The sequence below is a fragment of the Hemicordylus capensis genome, chromosome 1 (assembly GCF_027244095.1).
Source record: "Hemicordylus capensis ecotype Gifberg chromosome 1, rHemCap1.1.pri, whole genome shotgun sequence".
NCBI classification, from domain to species: domain Eukaryota; kingdom Metazoa; phylum Chordata; class Lepidosauria; order Squamata; family Cordylidae; genus Hemicordylus; species Hemicordylus capensis.
In genome coordinates, this window is record NC_069657.1 from 261,316,654 (window position 1) to 261,328,885 (window position 12,232).

Genomic DNA, 12,232 nt, shown 5'->3' on the forward strand with positions numbered 1-12,232 from the left:
GAGAGTATTACTTCTTCTACTAAGAACCAAAGTGTTCAGTTCATTCAAATTTCTCTTGCTACTATGTATTATCCAATACAGTTTATCCTTGAGAAACACGTAGTTATGTGCAGATTTATGTTTCAAATAAGACAGGTTAGGCTACAAATTAAAACCAAAATCTACCACCATCACTTCCTTGCAAGAAAATGATGGCAATTTAAGTACCAAGTTAAGCAATGGTTATGGCATTCATTTTCACAAGCTGGCAATTTATGTGTTGAGGGTGAAAGCACAAGGCTTGCTCATCCAGTCTATGTGGTACATGTGTAGTTGGTGTGTGCTAAGTAAGACAATAAATCTAATTTGCCCGGTCATGTCTACTTTGACTGGTAGCATGTCCCAATACCCTACGCACCGAGATGCTTTAAATGGACTGCACTTTGGACCATCTGCATGTAAGGCATACACTCTGTTACGGAGCTCTACCACCATTCTCTCAGAGCAATAAACAGCAAGGTTTAGGCATTGTAATCTGCCAGTTAATAAGTCTACTAGGTACATATGGTGTACAATAATATTACTTCTGTTTAGCAAAATTCTAAAAATGGAGGGAAGTGTTTTGATAATCTTTACCAAGTGAAAAGCAGAAATTAGACTAATGATACAATCCTGAAAATCCTGAAATCTGGTTCACTGCAATCAGTTCATCAGACTTACCTCTGAACAAACATGTTCAGGGCCAGCCCATTCATATAGGCCACCTAGGGGGTCACCTAGGGCGCCAGATTTTAAGGGACTCTGCCATGCTGACACCCCAGTGGATGCCCCCGCCAGGGCTCTTCACTGACAATGGAAAACAAAAAGGGGTAGTACTCAGATTGATGTGCATACAAATATGATGAGTACTATCTACTATTAGATACTGACAGAGTATATATAGGTAAATATACTGTAATGAGATATAATGAGGAAAATGTACCATATAAAAGATTCAGACTATATACACAGTGTACAATCTATTAATAGGGGAAATATTTACTATAAGTCAAGCATATTATTAGTATTAATAGATCAGTAATAATAGCATGCATAGGAGAGATGTTAGTAGGGATGCACAAATCGGCTTGAAATCGAGCAGGCTTGCACTCAAGCCCACTGGGATTGAAGGCTCACCCTTGAACCGGACTGGGTGGAGCCGGTCCGAGAGGTGAGTCAAGCCACACACACACACCCCGCCTCACGAGCCGGCTCGATGGGGATACTTGTAAAAGAGAATCCGGCAAGGATTCCCTTACAGAAAAAGGGTTAAATGCATGGGGGGGGGGAGGCTAGTATTCTTTTAAAAATACCTTTAAACCAAGCCGCGGCTGCAGCGGCGGGTGCTCCTTTCACCTCCCCACCAGCCTCCCAAGCATCAGCCAGGATGGCGCACTGCCTGTAGCTTAGCGCAGACTTTGCAAGGAGAAGATCTGAGGTTCACTCTCCGGGTGAAAAGGGTCTTGGGACTGGGAAAGACCTCTGCTCGAGACCCTGGGGAGCTGTTGCCACATTCAGCAAATCGTACAGAGCTAGACGGAGACAGACCAATGATCTGATTCAGTAGAAGGCAGCTTCATGCCTTGGAGCTACTCCACTTCCAAACAGGAACATCACTGTCTGCTCAAGAGCAGCAAAATGGGCAAGAGATAAGAGATTTCAAAGGCAAACAGCCTCTCTCCCTGGTTGATGGGGAACTGACTGAGCCATCCCTGGAGCAGTAGGGATCCTTCACCAAAAGCACTGTTACTTTTGTTACTCCAAGTGGGTGGTGCCTGAGATGGTGCCCTGCAGAGGCTTTGGTGGCGGTGCAGAACGAGGCGGCAGCAAGGGCTCCTTTCACCTCCCCTCCAGCCTCCCAAATGATTGGGTGGCCGTGCTGCAGCCTGTTTTGGGCCCCTACACTGAGGTGCACAAAGGCTGCAGCACAGCCGCCCAGTCATTTGGGAGGCTGGCGGGGAGGTGAATGGAGCCCTCACTGCCACCTCCTTTGGCCCCACTGCCAAAGCTGCCATTGGGTGCCATCCTGGGTGCCACCCACTTGGAGTAACAAAAGTAACAGTGCTTTTAGTGATGGATCCCTCCTGCTCCAGAGATGGCCCAGTCAGTTCCTCATCTACCTGGGAGAGAGGCTGTTTGCCTTTGGAATCTAAGTTCGTAAATTGTAGATCAACTCGTAACTTTTGGTTGTTCCATCAATAGTATCAAACCAGGTGTGTCAAGGAAGCATAGAGCACATGACAAAAGTAATATTCATCTACATCAAAGGATGTTCTCTGCTCAGGTACAGAAAATGAAAACCCACAATTGATGTACACGCATCAGGTGATATGACAGGTCAAGGAATAAGGGTTCTAGCTAACCAATATTCTGATAAACAAGAAAAGGTCAAGGATAACATGTTCTAAGGGTTTTGTTTTGAGAAATGGGTATAAGAATACTTGAGCAAGATTGTGAGATGTTGCCAGTTCTGCAGAGGAAGCACCACACTTACTCTCCAAGGCCTGGTCACCCAGCTAGATGAAATGATTGTATTTATCTCGACCGGTGGTAAGCATAATAAAGTAGCCTCTATATTATCTTATATTATATCTAGACTTTTTCTGTGGGTCAACAAGACAAATAGTTCTGGAAGTCCTAGCTATTAGTTCAGTGCTTTTCTGCTGAGGATAATGGCCAAGCCCCAGTAGAGGATTGTGAATGTTTCAATAAGGTAATACAAATTTCTTACAGTAGACAATTGAACAAACACTGTGCAAAGAATTCAGACTTATGAACAAACAAAGAATACGTGACACCCCAGCTGATACCTCCACCAGGCCTCTTCACTGACAAGGCAGCAACAGAAGTGGCAGCAGAATAGACCAGGGAGGAGATGGAGGTGACAGCTGCTGGAGGCACCCAGGCTGGGCCAAGTTGAGCATGTGGTCCAGCAAAGGCAGCAGTGGAAGCTATGTTGTCTGTCCACCCACCAGCTGGCCACTCCCTCCCCTCTGGCACTCAGGTGCAAGTGAGCTATGTACTCTGCAGAGCCTTGCACAAACATCTTGGCACTGAGGGTGCAGCTCAGAGATTGAGAGTTGCAGAAAACAAGGAGCTCACCCTGTGTGCATGCACCACTCCTGATCACTGGGTACATTCATGGCTCCACACTTCTTGGTGGGGGATGGGGATTGCCAAAGTCATACTTTGCCTAGGGTGGCAGAAACCCTAGGGCTACATGTTTTGTATCATGCTGCAGATCACACAATATTTAAGCACAACATGGCTGAGGCAGAAATGGGAAGCCACAGCACCATGGTAGAACAAAACATTTGCAAGTATAAGGTCACAGGTTTAATCCCCATGGAAAAAATTCTTTCCTTCTAATGCAGAGCCGAGAAACTTGGAGAACGGCTATTAGTCAGAATGTACAATACTGAGCTAGACAGATTAGTGGTTTGATAAATCAGTGGTTTGACTAGGTATAAGGCAGTTCTGTATGTTCATCAATAAATGCTGAAGCTATAATCTACAACTTAAACATGTTTGTATTTCTGTTCAATGTTTCCTTTATATTCCACTTTTAAAAGTGAAATTCCTAGAGAAATCTGGAAAGTTACCATTTTTGCACTGGAGAAGAGTTTTGGTTTTTTTAAAGGCATCTCATACATGCATTGTTCTTAGTATCCAGTGAGAAATACTGGATAAGAGAGAAATACTGTATCCAGCGAGAAATGCTTAAAATTCATCAAGATATATTTTATTAATGTTCAGTGTAAGTGATGCAGTTAGAGAGTTATAATGGCATTAATACGCAGCATTCTCTCCAGCACAAAATGCTTCCACTTGCACCAATGTTTATAAATAAAAGCTAACACAAATGAAAAGACTCAAAATAGTATTCAGTAATATTTATTCCAGTTCCTTCTAAAAGGGGGGTGGAAGCAAATGGCTAGAAGCCAGAAAATACTATATGGATGCCAGAAGAATACAAGAGGCACCATACATAATTTACTGAACTTATGATCTCACCATTTAGAATATTAATGCAATTTAAAAAAATCAGTGATACTTTGACATCTTGATGAGAAATGTACAACCAAGTTTTTATTTGAATGAACTAAAAATAGTCTCAGAATTTTACAACAGCTTCCATTTCAGCCGATCAGCAAACAGTGTCAGCAAGAGGAGCACTGGAGAAATGTCTTGTATCTGGTTAGAGAAGACAATGGGTTGAATCCTAACTAATGGACCTGTTTCCCCAGGAAATCAACAGCCACCTACGCCTAACCAATAGCCAAAGTTCCAAAACCAAGTACCTTCCCTGGCAAAAAGATTAATCCTATTAGCATAGCAGGCCAGGAGAGGAAAAACCTTTGTATTTTTCTTTCCGCCTACATGTCCACTCCCATGAAAGGATTCATCTTTGCAAAATAAAGGAATCCATAGGGAGTCCTTTGTGAAATCCAATCAAGCCCATGTATAATGAACAGTTCCCTTGAACCAGCATTTTGATTTAGTTCCACACATGCACCAGCCCAGATAGAACACATATGAACTTGCTCTCTTTGTTGCTCAGGTTTCAGGGAACCCATTCTATGCTCTGAAACCAGCTATTCTCCATGAACCTCAGAGTCATCTCCCAGAGTTCCACTTGCTACTTTGATCTCTGTCCATTTTACTTCAAACCCAGGAACATTGCACAGGAAGGACAGGTATAACTCCCCTTAGCCTCTCCTTTAAGCCGCTGAACTACCTTGTCTGTCTGTTTACTGTCTCCCCTCTCCCTCCCACAACTTTCTAAGAGCCGAAACTGCAGACCCAGACTTGTTGCTCCGGCTCAGTCAAAGCCCTGCTAGCTGACCTGCAGGAAGAACCCTTCCTTGCCTCTCTTCCACAAAACCTCTCATCTGCTAACCTAAGCAATCAACTAATCCAAACTAATCAAGGTGGGAGTCTGAGGACCCTTTTTAGTCAAAACAAAGCTCCACTACTTCCTAGCCAGTAAGAAGATTTACATGAGGCTATAACTGTAAGGACTAGCATAAATCTGCACAGATTCTCTGGCCAGGATCTATCCTGAGTAGAGCAAAGGATCCTCATTAATGTATAGCTATCCACCTGCACGGTGCCACTAGGAAACTCGGAGTCTGATGAGTTCCCCTTCCCTCATCTCCTACTCTCTGAGCCTATTCACACATATGTGCAAAACCAGGCTAAGGAAGCCCAGCCCAGTTCTGCAAGCTGCAGGCCCAATCCCAGTGGCAACATGGTGGCAAACCTGCTTGTGAAACCACCCCTCAAAATGGGTTTAGGAGGCTGAGCGCTCTCCTAACCTCGTTTTGGCAATCATGTGTCAGCCATTGCTGCAAGACTTGGGCGGGGGGCGGGTCCCAATAATGCACCACACACTCACACTGCATTACTGGAGCTCCAGGGGTGGGGCAACGCACAGCAGCGCTTCCCTGCACCCCGACCCCTGGAGCTATTGGTAGGAGCCAATGCTCGTCTGGGCAGGCCATCCGGAACAGCTGCAGGGAGTGTGAGTGTAATCCGCTCTCTCCGCAGAACACCCCGGAGCCGTTCTCACTGATCATGAGAAGGGCTCCTCTGTGTCCCTGGAAATACCGTTAAACAAACAACTTCCTCCCTGTCTCCAGCAGTCCTTCATTCTAAACAGAACCTGTCCTAGTTTGTCTTCCTTCACACCTTCTCCCTCCCTTTTCTTCTTAATACCTTTTCTGTTGCTGAAGAATAAGTAAACCTGTTCCAGCAAAACCCAAGCTGTTTCACATCCTAGAGGGTCCCCCTGTTCGCCGACTCTCTCCTGCCTAAAAAAAAAAATTACCCGAGATTTGCGCTACCTCTGTCATTCTGTCTCAGCTGCCTCTCCCTCTCTCTTTTAGCTTCCCCCATCCTCTAGAATGGCCTGCTCTAGGAATTTCCTCTCTCTGTAGTCTCTATGGCTCCTCGCCATTTCAGTTAGTGCTAGCACTTATTGCTTCACTAACTAATCTAGGAGTTCCCTTCCCCTGAACTCTATGGTTCTAATGTATTTCATTGCACTGCTTTGAAGTACACAGATCTGATTGCTAATTCCCTTCGTAAGTTATTTAGAGTTAATTCCCTTAATTAATATGTGTGTTTACACTCTCTCAATAAATTTGACTGATTGTTTATTATAAGCTTGTCTCACGTCCCAATCTGTACTGGTTTGGCTTCTACTAAAGAGGTTACCCCTTAGGCTTGATGGTCTTGAGTTCCCACACATTTCCCCTCAAGTACGTGCTATAAACTGTGCTCTGCCAAAAGTCAGGATCCAATCCAAGTCCGTTTCCACAGAATTTAAACACACCCTCTTCTGGCTTAAAGAGAAGGGTTGGAGAAGAATTGAGTCAAGCATATTAACTGAAGGTAGTGAAAGCTTTTCACTGGGAATTAATTTTGTACACAGCACATCAGTTTAAACAAACTCATGACCTTCACAAAATTATGATTTAGATTAGAAGTTAGCAAAGGAGTTTTATGTTCCTTGGAGACAAGGAGCCCATACAAATGAATGACTTTGTCTACTAGTGAAAAATATTTTAGACTTTTAAAGAAAGGCAAAAATAATAATTATTGACATCTGTATGCACTTTCTTTTTAAGATTTAATGTCAAGTAATTAGTTTTGAAAAGATACATGAACAGTTAAATGAGAGATAAATAACTCTTCCCTAGCCTTTCTCTTCCCCAACTATATCCTCAAAATTCCTTAGGGATAATCTTGTCTATGCCTGAGGCATTATCTAGACCTAGATCTTTGGTTATTAAATTTTTTAAAGCTCAGGATCATATTTCTTCAATAATGTTTAAATGTGTACTGGTAGTGATCCCTGGTATGATGAAATATTAAGATGAAGGCAAACTTTAATAAAGTTGGATATGACTTAATATAAGCTTGTTTTAGCAATGCAGAGGTTTGGGTTAAAAAACAACAACAAAAAGTAACAAACTAGTACTTTCTTTGCTCCTATTGGTTATTCTCATGACAACTGGACTGCTTACAAATACAAAGATACAGAGGTACTGGTGAATCTTTTGCAGAAGGGTTAATTCAAGAATCATAACTGAAAATCCAGAATCTAATATTTTGTATTTTTGGTGGAGTGGGTGGGTTGTTTTAATCATTTTTTATATCCTACTCTTCCTCCAAGGAGCCCAGAGCGGTGTACTACATACTTAAATTTCTCCTCACAACAACCCTGTGAAGTAGGTTAGGCTGAGAGAGAAGTGACTGGCCCAGAGTCACCCAGCAAGTATCATGGCTGAATAGGGATTTGAACTTGAGTCTCCACGTTCCTAGTCCAGCACTCTGACCACTACACCACAAGACATTACAGCCTTTATATTTTATCATTTTTCATTCAGGGAGAGGCCATACCTCAGCAACAGAGCACATAGTTAACCCAAGATCCTAGATTCAATCCCTGACACCTAAATGATTTTTGGGTAGCACCGCTGAGGAAGACCATTGCCTTAGGCTTTGGACAGCTGCTGCTAGTCTGAGTAGTCGGGGGGCGAGCTGAACCAGTTGGGGGGCTAGCTGAACCAGCGATCAGTATAAGGCACTCTCATTTGCCCATATGTCCTCCAAGTCATACTCCTTGAAATCCCTATATTAAGGATAACCAACTACAAACATTCAACAAAATTGGTGGTAAAGGCTATGCAATGGACAGAACATAGCAGAAACAACATTTATTCAGCCTTATGCCACTTCAATCATTCATACTGGACAGTATTTTCAGTTATCCACAAAAATGAAGTCAATATGCTGAAAGGCATAATCTCATACTGTGCAGGAGGAGGCAATGGTAAACCCCTCCTGCATTCAACCACAGGGCTTTGTGGTCGCCAGGTGCTGACACCAACTCGACGGCACACTTTACTTTACCTTTACCCATCGTTTACCCAGGGTATAACTGTACTGACACTGGACAAGGCATCAGTAGTATCTGGCTCCTGCCATCACTTCTTACAAAAGCCCAGTGGGAAGGTGGATCTGTGCACTGGATGCCTGGGGCAGAGTGGGAGGGAGTGCAACAAGCAGGTTCTGGAAAGACACTATGGGGAAGGATAAGACGGCAGTGGCAGCTAGGCAAAAATGTCACCATTGCCACTTCAACCTGCTGCTGTCCTTTAAACTATGCTGAAACAAGCCCCTCCTTTCTCACACTAAAACACCAACTGCTTTTGGTGGGGGTGGACTGTGGGGGGAGGGAGAGAAAGAGGAAGAACCTCTTGTTTTATTATTGTTCTATTGTAAATATATATTTTTTAAAAATCAGTGTTGCAAACTGCCTTGGGGGTCTATGGACAAACCAACAAACCCTGAGCATTTTGCACAACCAATGACCCTGGAGAATTTTCCTCTGGACATGGCATAGCATATTTGACTCTCCTCCAATATATTACCTTTAAAACAGAAAGACTATTTTATCTGCTTGTAAAAGTAAAGCTTTCAGAGGCAAAGCAGGAAAAATAACCTCTGTTTCCTAAGTAAGCCAGTTCCGCCACAGATGTGCGAGGTCACAAAAGACAAGTGAGAGGTCTGCAGCCAATCCAACCTTGATAGATTTCTCAGTTATAATCTGCCACTGAGGTTTATGTAGCAAGGAAAATATCCCTCTACTTTATTTGTCCTGTATCCTTAAAGCAACAATTCTTCAGTTTACCAAGCACATTTTCACAAGGTGAGTGACACTTCAGAATATGGAAAGGGAGGAAATATATTTTCACCACCTCACTTAAACCCTTTTCTAGGACTCCCTACCCCTTACTACCAGAGTGCTGATCACATTTTCTATGAGGATGCTTTTTTAGAAAATGACCACTAGAGATGTGCAAAGAAACATTTTTCTTTGTTTGGGGAACTCTATTCATTTTCAAGCCTCCACTGCAGTTTATTTTGGTCCCATGTGGGCACATTCCCTAGAGTCTCAATTCATTTTCACAACCCCATTCCTTTTAAGGGCTTGTTTATTAAGTCTTTAACTATATGTTCGGTTACTGTATGTGTGGGTGGGATCAGTAGTTGCCTCCCATCAGACACCACCAGAACTACCCATTCTACCCCATGATATAGCTTTGTCTCAGGGTAGAGCGGGTATTTGTTTGTTTGTTTTTTAAAAAGGTCACTGCCATGAAAAATCCCCAAAACATTTATTTTGGAATAATTAGTAACAACCAAATGGATCCCATTAAGTTTAGTTCCCAAGCATTCCGAAAATTAGGACACATCCCTAACTGGCCATCTCCCCACTGCTGCCTAGCCTGTAACATCTTGAAGCCATTCCTGCATGGAACGTCGCCATCATGTTGTTCATGCCACGTTCTTGATAGTCACTGCACCTTCTTACCATGACAGCAGAGGCAGCTAGTGAAAACTGCTCACTGCAAGGAACCAGGAGAGAACTTTTTCAGAAAGAGAAGAAAAAATAGGGACTTAGCTCTTGCTCTTAAAAATGGGGGGGGGGACCCCTAGCGAGTAACAACAAAAGCAAAGAACTTATTCACTGAGGCCAAAACTCACAAGACTCCCTATGGCGGTCTGAAGAAAACCAAGCAGGAAAGCACCTGTTCTGTCCCTCATACCTTGTAAAGAAGGCCATAGTTTCTAGAAGAGGGGAGGGGCAGGAGCTTTCCCCATTATACAACTCAAAGCTCTAGACCAGGGCTGAACAACTTCCGCCCTCCAGCAGATATTGAACTACAGCTCCCATAATCCCAGACAATGTGGCAGGGGGTTGTGGGAGTTATCGTCTAAAAACAGCTAGAGGGGCAAAGCTGTGCAGCCCTGCTCTAGATAATTCAGTATGCATCTCCTACACGGTGGATTACACAGAGGCCACAAAGAATCACCCATGAGCAGGAGACTAGACTCTTACTGGCTTCTGTTCATGCAAAATGCTGGGAAAACACAGATTTTGCACTCTAAATATTTCATTTATATGCCTCTACAGTTTGGAATAATATAGGAGGTTTGCCTTTATGAATATAGGAGTTGTGCTTCTACTTCTCTGAGGAAACATGCAACCATATCAAGAGAAATTTCTCAAGCAAAATCAGTTTGGCTTAGATTTGCCTTCAAGATGAGTATGTTCACACACACACACACACACACACACACACAGACACACACATATCCCTTGAACTGTCCAGTACAATAATCATACCTAAAATGGTTTGTCAGAAAGTCCACATCTTGTTTGTTAGAAAGTGTTTTTGCCTTTTGGCTACCATTCTCCTTCCTCTCTCCTTTCCCCTCAAATGACAGCAACAAAATAACCCTACTCGAAGTCACACATTTTACACACTGAAAATACACTCCTGACATCTTTACAAATGTGTTGGGATCCCAAAGCAGCCTGAAGTGAAGTGTGAAGAATACAAATTGTACACTGTGCAGTACTTGGTTGCTGCACAACCAAAAACCTATTCTTCCCAGTCGAGGCTTGGGAAAAGGGAAAAGGGGGGAAAAGAGATGAATAAATGTGAATGTTGTAAGGAGAATGGAAAAGCAAGAACTCTTATTCAAGCATGAAAGTTAGCACACGCTCATAAACACACAAAGAATGAAATCTAAGGCATGAAAGAACAGGATATTGCCATAACAGGCAAAAGGCACAGGCACAGAGCAGGATCTCTGTGGGAAGGTAAGCACATCTTAATCAAACATGGATCAGTGCATTCAATGTATTGTAATCCCCAGCTGCCTTAAGAAGAATTTTTATTCTCCAGCAGCTGCTTATTTTGGTTAAGGAGAAGCTCAAATGTAATTATAATTCTGATAGCCTTAGATGGGGGAAAAGAGCTCATTCTGAACTAAAAATAGTTGGCCCCACTAAGTTCATTTGTCACTCAAAATTCAGCTTGATGCATGATCTCATGCATCTTCCTGTAAGGGCACACCATCAAAAATTTAGCTACATACATGCTGAACATCTGGCTAGTGCTAGGATGTGAAACTTTGATAGAGAGGTTTAGTAATCTCCATATTCTTTGAAGGCTGATTAGATCAGAAACATGAGGTTCCTCTTCTTTGCTCAGGCATTTGTCTGTTGGTACTTGGTAGCAGCCGCGGAGCCAGCCGAACGGCGGCCAGGGTCGAGCACCGCTTGGCGGCCCCTTCCACATATGCCCGTGCGTGTGACGTCACACACAAGGGGGTGTGGCTCGGGTTCCAGAGGATCCCAGAGCGAACTCCCCCCCTCCTGCCCGGGCTACCGAGGACCCAAACAAATGCATTCACTTGCTATGAGGCACACCCAAGATAGATAAAAGAAGGACTGAAGAAATCAATGCGGCAGATTTATAGGCTTAATTGTAAACCTCACAAATTATTGTGGTCTGCTGAGTACAGGCAGCAATGTGTCCAAGGACATGTCCTGGCCCCGTTTGCTGGAGAGCAAAAAATTTCGGGTGCCTGCTACCCAGAGTTTAAAAGGAACCGTGAAAGCACGTGTTCACAAGTCAGTTGCGGAACTGGAGGAAGGGGAGGAAGCAAGAAAGAGGGAGCACGTTCCCACCACAAAACAGCCCAAAACTTCACCTGGGAGAAAAATGTATGTTTGCCAAAAACACATGTAAGTCCCAGAGGGTTTACTGACTCCCAAATAAATAGGCAGCAGGCTTGTAGTTGCAGCGCAATCCTAGACATGTTTACTCGGAAAGAAACCCCACTGGGTTCAGCAGATGGGTTCTACTCTCCAGCAAAGCATGTAAGGTAAGCTACAGTGGGGCTTATTTGAACCCGTTCGCACAATGGTGGCTATGCCCCTGCTTGGTAGAATCCCAACAAGCTCCCAAACCTTTCTTTTTACCCCCTACAAAGTTGGTAAATCTCACAGTTGCATAAATAAAGTGGAGAACATGCTAGGAGAATTAAAAATTTGATACAAATAAAACAGAAGTGACCTGCAGAGACCTGAAGATAAAGTTTCATCATTAACCAGATGGTGATTCTATCATATACCATATGATTCTATCATATTCGAAGTTTGTCTCCAGTTACCATCAGCTCGTCTGGTGGTGACTCAGAGGCGGGCCTTATCTATAGCTGCTCCGGGGCTGTGGAATGCGCTCCCTGCAGAAATCTGTAATTTAAATTCTCTATTAGCCTTCAGGAGAGCCCTTAAAATGTATGTTTGACCTGGCTTTCCAGGGTTTTTAAATCAGTTTTAATATTG

At 43.4% G+C, this 12,232-nt stretch overlaps 1 protein-coding gene across 18 annotated transcripts in view; it reads right to left on the reverse strand.

Annotated features, from left to right (window-relative positions):
* The window catches only part of PLCB4 (phospholipase C beta 4), a 280,151-nt gene that overhangs the window by 115,579 nt on the left and 152,340 nt on the right, over positions 1-12,232 (reverse strand). Inside the window, exon 1 of one of the 18 annotated variants that reach the window (XM_053284734.1) lies at positions 9,639-9,657. The exons of 14 other annotated variants lie outside the window; for them this stretch is intronic. The gene's annotated coding sequence lies outside the window, so the exon portion shown is untranslated. Of the gene's footprint in view, positions 1-699; positions 811-5,736; positions 5,768-5,864; positions 5,892-9,638; positions 9,658-12,232 lie in introns of those variants that run through there. 3 more of the 18 variants (XM_053284730.1, XM_053284729.1, XM_053284732.1) reach the window with 3 other exon arrangements.